Genomic DNA, 10,885 nt, shown 5'->3' with positions numbered 1-10,885 from the left:
CGTTCCCTGTGAGTCCACTATGGGTGGGTGCCCATATTATGCTAACTAGGTCGTTAGGTACGTTCTCCTTGCCTGCTTGCAGAATTTTGCCGGCCTGTTTGGACACTTGACCGTTGTCATAGGCTTTGATTGCAGTTTTAGAATCGGTGATGATAATTATAGTTGATGGGTTTGTGATTGCCAGGGCAATCGCCGCCATCTCTGCCTCCTCTGGTGAAGAGTGTCTTACGCTACAGCCTGAGATTAGCTCGCCTTTGCCGCTCACTACTACTGCAGCGTAGTGGCTTTCTGGGTACTCTGCCGCATCGGTGTACACAACCCCTTGTTTTTGGAGGAGGGAGCTTTGGAGTCTTTGGACTCTGCTTCTCCTGCGTTCCTCGTTGTGTATGGGGTGCATGTTTCTTGGGATGGGGGGTATCCTTAATTTGTTGGCAATCTCTTTGGGGATGGTGATTATCCCCTCTCGTGATTCTGGGTTTTGGTAGCCCAGTTTCCTAAGGATGGATCTGCCCGTTTTGCTGCCAGTTAGTCTGACATATTGTGCCGTGAGTTTAGCCTCGCACATTTCCTCTAGTGTGTTCGACACTCCTAGGTGGAGGATCGTCTCGGTTGATGTGCACGCTGGTAAACCTAGGGCAGTTTTTACCCCTTTCCTGATCAGAATGTCTACCTTGTCTCTCTCTGCTTTAGTTGTCTTTAGGTACGGGATAGTGTAGGTGATTCGGCTAATAATGAAAGAATGAACAAGCCTAAGTAGGTTCGCCTCCTTCATCCCCGCGTTTTTGTTTGCTATCCTCTTGAGAAGCCTGCATGTTTGGTTGGTCGTGGCTTCAAGTCGGTTTATTGTTTCGGTGTTTCTCCCATTTTGTTGTATCCCCATACCCAGTATCCTGATCTTGTCCACCCTTGGGACCGGGGTGTTGTTGACCAGGAGCTGGATATTAACCTGCTGCTGGCTCATGATTAGCATCTCCGACTTTTCCGGTGAGCATTTTAGCCCTATGGGTCTCAGATAGCTTTCCGTTTCCCATATTGCCCTTTGTAGGGTGTCTTCTATTTGCCCATCGCTCCCCCCTCTGTCAACCCAAAGGGTGAGGTCATCAGCATAGAGAGTGTGGCAGAGGCCCTCTAGCTTTCTGAGTCGTTCTGGCAGCCCGATCATTACAATGTTAAAAAGAATAGGAGAGAGCACCGATCCCTGCGGTGTTCCCTTGTTGCCTAGCATAATGTTTTTTCTTATTGTGCCCCCGATTTCTATGTTTACCGTTCGGTCCGTGAGGAAGCTTTTGATATAGTTGTATAGCTTGAGTCCTACATTTAGGTGATTGAGGTGCGACAGGATCACTTGGTGTTTGACGTTGTCAAACGCTTTGCTAACGTCAAGCCCCACTATGACTCTCGAGTCGCTAGTCTTCCTTTCCAATACTTGTTCTTTGATTTGTAGCATGACATCGTTTGTGGACAGTTGTTGTCTGAATCCGACCATGCTGTCTGGGTAGAGTTCCTTACCTTCCAAGTATCCGTTGAGCCTATTCTGTATGACGTGCTCCATGAGCTTGCCTACACAGGAGGTTAACGATATTGGCCTAAGGTTCTCAAGTTTGAGTTCTTTTCCAGGTTTGGGGATGAGGACTAGATTTGCTGTTTTCCACTCCTCGGGTATCTCCCCCTGTTCCCAACACTTTTGAATGAATGCTGTTAGTTGCTGGAAGGAGTCGTCATCGAGATTTCTAAGCATCTTATTGCTGATCCCATCTGGGCCAGCCGCAGTTTTTCCGCGGAGCTTGTTTAAGGCCGCTTGGACCTCTCTTATGGAGATTGGTTGGTCTAGCTCCTCGTTGTTTTCGCCGCTATAGTCAGGCAATGTTTCGGTGTTTGTTTCCCCTATGTACCTCTCTTTTATCTGGTTGATCATCTCCTCCTCCGATCCCTGGAAATTGTGGGTTAGTCTTTGCATTTTTCTCCTGGTCTCAGCTTTGGTGCTGCCTGGGTCCAGGAGGTGTCGCAATGGTTTCCAGGTGGTGACGGAGCTTAATTGGCCGTCTAGTCTATCGCAGATGTCGTTCCAATGTTGTCTATTTAGTGCTTGGGCATGGCTCTCAATTTCCTTGTTGAGAGCAGCTATTCTCCTTCTCAGGTTACGGTTGCCCCTTTTTTGGGCGAGCTCGGTTTCTGCCTCTTTTTTCTTTTGCCACAGTTGTCTCATGTGGCTGTCAACCCAGTTTTGTTCCTCATCTAATTCCACTTCCTCCTCAGCTGCTTTGCACGCCTGCTTGATGCCATTGGCCGAAAAAAGCGTTCTAACTCAAAAAGCCTGTTTTTAAAAATTGTGTAGTGTTAGGTGAGAGAGAGAGAGTTGTTGCCAGGAAGAAAGAAAAGTAAAGTGCACAGGCCTGCTCACTAGCTCAAGCCGAGCCACAATCGCTACCACTTGCAGATCGTAGGAGAGTTCAAAGATGGGATAGAAAGACAGGATAGTAAAGACGCGCTAAAGACAGGGCCGATCCCGGAGGCAGTGCAATACCGGGCCAACCGGTGGCAGGAATGAAGCATCCTTCAAACTCTCCGCCACATTTTCAAAAATAAGTCCAATTGGACCCGTAACAGATACTCTACGAGGTCCGGACATACGCTAGTAGTGTTAGGTGAAACTCCCAGTATATGTGCCAGTACAGCGGCCATTGAAGCGGGACCCCCCCCCCCCCCCCGGGACCACCATTTGCATAAAATTTGGGGCCACCCGTTTGACGCAGATTCTTCGAAGTGATGTCAAATGACTTGGCATGTTCCTGAGGATAAAATTACTAATTGAGATGGAGCCCAAAATATGTGTGGGATTCGTAACGACGACCTTTCCACCCCCAAACCGTGCATTCCGAGGACCTCCAGACTGCCATTCCGGCCGAACCGTTTGTCGCAGGCGGCTACGGATGATGTCAAACGATTCGTCGGGTTGCGATGCACACTTTCTTAAAATTAATTAGATGATAAAACGAGGAAATATACCAGATATAGCGAAGGTGACTGAAATATCGCAATAGAAGTGCAAAACCCATGAGTTAGATGGCGCTGCTTGTGTCTTAAAGGAATGTTTCTGGAAAGGAAACATCCGCGGATGTTTGGATTTGATCTTCTGCACGTTTTCTGAGCAAACCGATGTAAACACTTGAAGGTCCCGTAGCTAACGCTCTAAAGTCGAACACTGAGGCAGTGTTGGCGGAGAATTTTTTGTCGGCGGGTTAGTGACCGAAAAAGGTAGCTTCCGCTTTTTCTTGGTTTCCGGTGGCGCTCCTGTAGTTCGTGGATTCGCCCTCCGGCCCTACCACTATAGATTCTAGCCTCTATACTACCACGCAAAATAGAGGAGGCTATGGTCATAGCCTCCTCTATTTTTTCCGTGCCTGGTCAAAGGATGCTGAAGCGCCGTCTGACTCCGCCGTGTTTCTCCGCGGGGCGGAGCTGCCAGCCCTGGATGGACGGGCGTGCGCGTAGTTGCGGCCGGCTGCATGCAGGGGTTTCGGCGGCCGCGGAATAAACGTGGGCTTTGCCTACTTCGCAAAGGACCAACTCGTCCTAAGCCATTACCGATTCATGGCTACAACAAAGAGGACCGCTCTTTTATATCATCTGGAAAATAAACGCCAGTTTATTATTGTGAGTCAGCAGCGCCGAGCGCCTCGACACCAAATTTTTTCTTGTGTGTTTTCTTTCAAATTTTTGCTGTGGTTCTCTCGAAGTCAACCTTGTTCATATTCCTCGTGGTGTTCTGCCCTGTTCATTAACAGGGAAAGGAGCGCGATCGCAGAACACTCCTTGGCTGACTCTGAGGGAACATGCATTGTGCTCATTACACCGAGAAATCAACGCATAACAGTCAACGCCACTACAAAAAATGCGTCACTCTGCCTTATGCCTAAGTGCCAGTGAAACCATCTCCCGAATCCTGAGCAAAGGGGGTCTCCAGGTGGCGCCCAAGTCTACAAGCACTGCTGGCGCTTGCTTACCAGGTGTTCCCAAAATCGGCCACGGAGAAAAAGAGCCCAAGGCATTATCTACAAAATTCCTTGCGCCGACTGCGACGCAAGCTACATCGGCGAAACTAAAAAATATATAAAAGAAAAAAATTCGGCAACACAAAAAGCGACGTCGGCAACTATGCAAGAAAGCGCAGTCCTCTAACCGAACATCCCTAAGGCACACAATAAACTTCGACGAAACCAGCATACTCGGAGCCGGAACAAGTTAGCAAACAAGCGCTTCCTGGAATCCTGGCACGTTCAAACGACCCCGAACAACATCAACAACACAAAGGGAAACCTCCCCGCTGTATACGTGTATACTAACAGGGACTGCGCTCTGCAGCTTCCCAGTGAACGTCACCATAGTCCTACAACGTGACTCACAGCTTTAACCACGTTCCAGGGTATCCAGTGTTGTGCAATTGCTCCTCAAGTTGCAGCACGTGCCGCCAAGGGAGAGAGCGGCTTAACCCAAGAAGGGGCGCTTTCTCTGCAACTCGCCCACAGTCACACGTACCTGACGTATAAACTGAGTAGGCTGTTTTGTAACGTCGTGGTTGGTCACTTTCTTAGTTGGCATTTTTTCAACCTAAATTAATATGTGCTATGGCTATTGCTCTGTGCCGGGATGTAAGTCTGACGCAAACCGGAAAACCGAAGGCATTTCCTTCCACGAGATTCCAAGCGACAACGAACTAAGAGCATGTACAGTGGTTAAAAGTTATCTCTAGAAAGGACTGGGTGCCGAATACCACATCTCGGTATTCGGTCGTCTGCAGCAAGCATTTCCTTTCAAGCGACTACAAGGAAGGATGCAAAACCCGGAAGCTGAAAAGAGGTGCGACTCCAAGCGTTTTTCTGGACTATCCGCAATATATGCAGCCGCCTGCGAAGAGACCGCGCAGCGATGCTGTTGTGCGAAAACGGGAAGCGTACATTCCGAGCCCCCCGGCCCTGATCCGTGCTGCTTCCAAGCCGACAGATGCAAGTAGCCTTTGTCACAACGTCGGCGTCGTCGGTCGGTCTCCACCACCAACTACGTCGTCTCCAGCACGTGAAAGCTCTGCAAACATGGATGACTCAATCAGTAACAATGAGCACGTGGTAAAGCCGGAAGCCTCAACACCGAGAACTGCAAAAAACAAGGCGACACAGGCTGACATCCGCAGTTTTATTTCTGTTGTCGAACGCCAGAAGTGGCGACGAAAAGAGCGGGACTTGAAAGCCCGAATAGAGCGACTGAAACAAATAGTGGACAATTACAAGGAGGAACTAAGGCAACTGAAAGAGGACTGTCATCCTGCTGCTTTTGCCGGCGTCGTCAAAGCAGCGAGTGAAAAACACTTAGGTGCAAACCTTCTGGTCGACCAAGTCAAAAACTTCAAAAATCAGGCCAACCTGGTCCGAGCTTGTTGTGCGTCATTGCATAATTTTAAGGAACCTGTCAACACGGGCGTACGAGCACGTCCGCAAAGAAGGTCTCCTGAAATTGTCATGCAGCTCTACTTTGCAAAGATTCCTCGGAGTCAATTCAGACGAGGTAGGCTTCACATCCCTTGTTAAGCAACGCATTGAGGCGGAAGTAACGGGCTTAAAAGCCGAGCAGGCCAAGGTGTGCTCGTTAGTAGTTGATGAGATGCGAATTCAGCAGAGGCTTCAATATAACAAGCAGACAGATTCATTTGTGGGGGAAGTAGAGCTGGGGAACAGCACGGAAGACAGAGCCAGTAGTGATCCTGTTTTAGCCAACTCACTTCTTTGTTTTGTGCTAGTAGGGTTTTCGGTGCGAATCCGGATACCTGTGGGGTATTTATTCACGAGAAACTGCACTGGCCAGAAGCTGTTTTCCCTGATAAAAGTACGTCCTAAAAGAAGGGGAAAGAATTGGCTTTAAGATTGTACGGGTTGTGGCCGATAATCAAAAAATCAACGTTGTTGCTTTTCAACTGCTGTGTAATGGAAATTTAACGCAATGCATACAGCACCTTCAAGATCCGACACGGAAGTTGTTTCTCGCATTCGACCAATGTCACATAATTAAGAAAGTGAGATCCCAATTCCTTGCCCGTGACCTCGGTAAGGACGGCGAGTTTCCTCCTCCCACCTCAGAGACCTCTACAAGATGCAACAAGGGAGCATCGTGAAACCTGTTCGTTTTTTAACGCCTAAGCACGTCTTTCCGTCAAACATTGAGAAAATGATGTTTCAAGGGCTGTCCAGGTCCTCTCACCTCTGGTCACTGCTGCGCTCCAACTCCTCGAGGAACAAGCCGGACACAAGTGTGACATGAGCTTTGCAGCTGTGGGTCCAACCGTCATGTTTATGGACACGATGCACCGCTGGTTTCTTCTAATGGATGCGAGCAATTGCGTGCAACACATTCATATAAAAATGCCAGACAGCAGACAATATGACTCTGTCGAAGATGGACGCCTGAGTTGGCTGACAACGTCCTTCTTATCTTGAAGACATGCGGCGTAACTGCCAAGCGAAACAGTTCCTAAGCAAGGAAACGTATCAAGCGCTTGTGATGACGACAAAATCAAACGTGGAAGTACCTCATTGCTAATGAAAGGTTTAAGTTTGTATTGACCAGAAAGTTTTCTTCGGACCCCATGGAGTCGCTTTTTGTCTGGTTAAGGCGGTCTGCTGGAAGCAATGATCAGGCAGACGCTAGAGCGGTACTCGCTGGCGTAGAGAAGGCTTTGAAAACTGGCTTAGTATCTGCTTCCCAAGATAGCAACGTAATAGAAACAGAAAGGCAAGTACTTGGAGCCCTGAACAGCACACACAAACCTGCAGTCACCCAGCGCGCGGACGAGTTCCCACCGGTGGCGAAAAGTCTCCTCGAAGGCCTTCTGAGGACACAGAAAGCGTTGCTACCAGCGCCAGACACTGCAGCACTTGCGATGCTAGGAGGTTATTTGGCTCGCGTTGTTCAAGAAAAAATTGGTTGCAGCAACTGCAATGCTCTTCTTACGCGACCAGCCTCATCTGCGCCCAGTGACAGTTTGATCCGTCATCAGGACAGAGGAGGTCTCCTTTACCCTTCAACGCAGTTCGTGTATGTTCTGTACGCCCTCAAGAACTACGTCGAGGTGTTGCACAACAAAAGAAGGTTCTTATCAAAACCCCTGCAAGCTGCAGTCAACAATGCAGTTGATGCTCTTGCAGAACATGGAGCACTGAAATGTGAGCTTGCTTGCAATGATCACCACGGCCAGTTTCTGAAACTCATCTGCACAAAGTTTTTCCGGCCTGTTTTTACGAACTATGCGTTATCGGTGACTGACAGGAACGACGCAGTGAAGCCGCTCACATCAAAGCCTCTATCTAGAAAGATGTTAAAGTTGTGAAGACTTTTTTGTGCATGTATGTTTTATTCTAACTACGACAGTAAAATTTTTCCATTCACTCACCGCTCACAAAAATGCTTCCTTAATGTTTCTGCTTATATATTGGATCAGATACGACTTGTGCTGAGAATGCGTGTTTTGTGCAAAGAAGCACACTAATAATTACCGTCGATAAAGGTGAAAACTGAGGAATTCTTTTCGGTACTGCAGCAACGTTCGATATGTATGCCCGGCCACCGCTTTCATAATTTCCTCGATGAGCAGCTTTTATCAAAGTACATGTGCACATGGCTTAACAAAAACAACTTAGCACTTTAACGATCGTTCCCGTATATCACTCTTACTAATAAGAGAGGAGGATAGACAGAAGCAGAATGCGCGCCGCGTTTTACGCTGCCACTCGTCGATAGCTTCGCGTACTCGAACATTCTGCGTCAAACGGGTGGCCCCAAATTTGGTGCAAATGGTGGTCCCGGGGAGGGGGGGGGGGGGGTCCCGCTTCAATGGCCGCTGTGCTGGCACATATACTGGGAGTTTCACCTAACACTTTACACAATTTTTAAAAACAGGCTTTTTGAGTTAGAAGAACGCTTTTTTCGGCAAAGCATCGTGAGCGGCGAAGTAGATCAGAATGGGGCTAGGGTGTGCTAACTAGCAGGCTGGTTAACTGGTATTGAATAATTAACTTTCTAACTATTATTTTTAGCCTCCTTAAATATTGAGAAGCGTGTAGCCCGCCGTAAGTAATATCTATATCAGTTTTTTAAATTTCAAAAACCCGGTTTCCCTCGGCACTGTGGCCTAACCAACTTTGCCGACATCGGGCCAAAATACATGCGCTTTCGAGACGCTAACAGGCAAAGCAACCTCTCCAGTGCACGTAACTCGTCGAGATAGCCAACATTTGCTGGGCCTCAGCGCCGAGGGTAATTGCGTTATCGAAATTATAAAAACTGGTATGGATAATAATTACGGTGAGCTACGCCCGTGTCAATTATTAAGGAGCCTAACGGTAATATTTAAAAAATTAATTATTCAATATTAGTCAACCAGCCTTCTAGTTAGCCCATCTTAGATGTATTCTGATGTATTTCATCGCTGACGATGCTATGCCGAAAAAAATGCGCTCTTCTAACTCAAAAAAGCCTATTTTTAAACATTGGATAAAGCCTAAGGTGAGACACCCTGTATGTATAACGGATCCAAAGTTCAGGTATCAATGGAGGCGCTACGTGCCCACTTTTGCTATGTGATATAGTGTGGTCATGTGGTTGCTGTTTTGATTAATTTGACCTTCATTGCAGAGAGACGCGTCCTTGACAAACGTTAGTAGTAAGAGCTAAGGCTCTCAAAGCGAGTTTTATGCACGAGATCTTCGGCTAGAAAGTCTTGTGTGGGTGAAAAGATTTGCTCTCCAGGTGTGCGGACCAAATCATGCGCTGCGACCTGCGTGATAGGCAGATGTCCGGAGATCTAATTTACCCAACGAAATAAAATACACCGGACTTTTTATGAGTAGTGGCAGTAGTGATCTATTTAAAAAATAATAATGAAATGAACGAAAAGGTTTTTGCTAGCCCCGGCATCTGCCATCGCTACGGGAAGCACGTGAGCTGGGGCCGCTGAAGTAAATGGATAGCAGGCAGACTGCAGAAATTACATGATAGAGGTGAGGGGACAGGCAGAAAGGTGGGGGGAAGAGAAGTACAATATAGAAGTGACTGGAATTGCTGTTTTCTTCTGGAATAAATGCTTTTATTCTCTCTAAGTGCGATCGAGGCATTAAAAAGGTGGACCATAGCACTTTTAGGCGTCCGGTATAGCGACGATGCAATATATTGCTAGCACGTCGGTCTGAAAGAAGAGGAGGAGGATGTTGTCCCAGAGGGAGGAGAAAAAGAAAAGGAAAAAAAATAGTGGTGGTGGTGAAAGCATTTATTTGAATATTGCAGAGAGGTTGCGATCTGCCCCTTGCGCTGGAGGACGTGCGTGCGGCCATCCACGACCATCTCCGAAAGCAGCACCCCGACCCACGCATCGCCGGAGGTGAGCGCATCGACAGTGTCACCAGCTGTCGCGCACTTACACGGTCACAACGTGCAATGATCCCACAAGCTATCGTCGCCGTGCTGGCGCAGTACCCGGACGGCATTCTTATGTCACGTTTCATCGAGGCGCGCTCACGCGAGCTGGGCCGCCCGCCGACCTTGAGAACCATACAACTGCTGCGCCGCTGGGCCGGACTGTTCCGCTTGCTGAAGACCGACCCTTCGCGCGATCTCATCCTCCAGCCGGACATCTATTCAGCCGCCGCGGCGGCGGCGTCCGGAACCCCTGCCCGCCCGGTCTGCCAAGCGTGTGACCGACGTGCGTGGAAGCACCGCCGTGGCTCTGCTGGAATGGGAGAGCGAGTGGCCGCTGTCCGTGCTGAGGGCGGCCATGAATCATTTCTACGGGTCGGCGGCCTTTGTACCACCGTTCGACGCGGAACCCGGTCGCCCCTGTGCTGCGTTGTGCGGCGACACTTGGCACCGGGCTCGCGTGGTCACCTGGCAGCTGGCAGACGTGGGCGAGCGCAGGTTAGTCGCGCCGCAACTGCTGCGGACTCTGGCGCCGCGTTTCATCACGCTGCCCGCACTCTGCATCGTGGCGACCCTCACGAAGCCGCCGGGAAGGAGAGCATGGTGCGAGACGGCCGGCGAACGCCTGCTCCATTTGACCAAAGGCTCACGATGGGACTAGCGCTGAGCTGCTGACGAGCAGGGATTGCTGCTGACGAGAAAGCTGGCCTTGGAAGGCCTATGCAAACCGGCCTGGCTACCGGTGACAATTTCAGACAAAGTAAGCTTCAACGTTGTGTGGCTGGAAGAGCAGCGATACATCTTTTCGTACGACTTGTCACGTCTGATGGGCTGGGAGGGTGACAGTGCACTGGAAGAACTCCAGCGCCGTGGAATCGGTTTCCAGTGCGTGTACCTGTGTCGCGACTCCGAGAAATGGTGTGCCCTGAGGCCGCTCCTTAGAGGCAGAGCCGATACAGTGTTCTTCCTCTTCCCAGCCGACAATATTGCAGATGCCGTGAACCTGCTCTGCTATCCACACAATCAAGTTGTCACCCATGTCAAGCGTGAACTTGCAAAGCTTCAAGACATCTAATCAGAAATGAGACGTGGTGCTATTATTTCTGAAGGAACATCATTTCTGAAGGCATTCAGTTCACCACTTTGTAAATAAAAAGGACATTTAACGGTTCACCCTGGTCTGCTGCTTCGGATGTTCAGCGAGACATCGTCGGCATCGCGGGAAAGCGGGGCACCCCGTTCTGTGCAGTGCAGCAGTTGACTGGAGCCGTCATCTACGAGGAACTTCGAGACCACCTCCTTGTGTACACCGACGGCTCCGTGGCGAGCGAAAGCCGCTCGCTTGCTGCGGCGGCAACCATTCGAACACTAGAGGGTGTTGACCATCCCCGCCCTGCACCTTCACAGACAGCAAAATGTCACCTTTCTG

At 49.3% G+C, this 10,885-nt stretch overlaps 1 pseudogene; it reads left to right on the top strand.

The window, feature by feature from the left end:
- The first annotated feature begins 5,655 nt into the window (after positions 1–5,655).
- LOC144094885 (uncharacterized) lies at positions 5,656–7,375 on the top strand (annotated as a pseudogene).
- The last annotated feature ends 3,510 nt before the right edge of the window (positions 7,376–10,885 follow it).

Source organism: Amblyomma americanum, chromosome 1 (genome assembly GCF_052857255.1).
Source record: "Amblyomma americanum isolate KBUSLIRL-KWMA chromosome 1, ASM5285725v1, whole genome shotgun sequence".
Lineage (NCBI taxonomy): Eukaryota > Metazoa > Arthropoda > Arachnida > Ixodida > Ixodidae > Amblyomma > Amblyomma americanum.
Note: the sequence above shows the minus strand (reverse complement) of the source record. Positions and strands in the feature narration are given on the sequence as shown.